The sequence below is a fragment of the Bubalus kerabau genome, chromosome X (assembly GCF_029407905.1).
Source record: "Bubalus kerabau isolate K-KA32 ecotype Philippines breed swamp buffalo chromosome X, PCC_UOA_SB_1v2, whole genome shotgun sequence".
NCBI lineage: Eukaryota > Metazoa > Chordata > Mammalia > Artiodactyla > Bovidae > Bubalus > Bubalus kerabau.
This window is the reverse complement of record NC_073647.1, coordinates 96,903,868-96,904,532: the sequence shown is the minus strand read 5'-3', so window position 1 is coordinate 96,904,532 and position 665 is coordinate 96,903,868. Positions and strand designations below refer to the sequence as shown.

General features: G+C 31.1%; 1 non-coding gene across 1 annotated transcript; it reads left to right on the top strand.

The window, feature by feature from the left end:
* Nucleotides 1-201: 201 nt before the first annotated feature.
* LOC129640537 (U6 spliceosomal RNA) lies at nt 202-308 on the top strand. The gene has a single exon (XR_008708893.1). It is a non-coding gene; the product is annotated as a U6 spliceosomal RNA (small nuclear RNA).
* Nucleotides 309-665: the final 357 nt, after the last annotated feature.

Below are 665 nucleotides of genomic sequence, written 5' to 3'. Positions count from 1 at the left end.
GGCTTCCTTCTTAGTTTTTGTTAGAAATGTAGGTTTTTAAGAGTTGAGAATTCTAATTAAAATATGTAATTAAAGCCACTAAAATTAGTAAAGAAAACATCTTTGCTTTCAAGAAAAAAGAAGATATGAGGAATGGAAACACATTTATTTCCGGGAAGATAAAGTAATTTTGTCCTAAAGGTAGTTTTAGAGAAAGACAGAGTGCAGGCTTTGGCAGCACATATACTAAAATTGGAATCACACAGAGAAGATTAGCATGACCCCTGTGCAAGGATGACACACACATTTCAGAAGCATTCTATATTTTTATTAACAGATGCAAACTTTTATAGATAGAATGGTAAAGAACAGGGTCCTACTGTCTAGTATAGAAAACTATATTCAATATCCTGTGATAAACCATAAAGGAAAAGAACATGTAAAAGAATGTGTATATATATATATATATATAGAGAGAGAGAGAGAGAGAGAGAGAGAGAGAGAGACATGATTGAGTGACTGAACTGATAACAGATATTGATATGCTCTTGATAATAGATTGTAAAGTTTTCTTTTTTTTTACCTTTTGAGTAAACTGTTGTAATTTCTGTATTTGCATTCGAAATCTTTCATCACTTTTGGGTGGATAACTAAGTATTGTTACATAGTGACCTATGATCCTATTT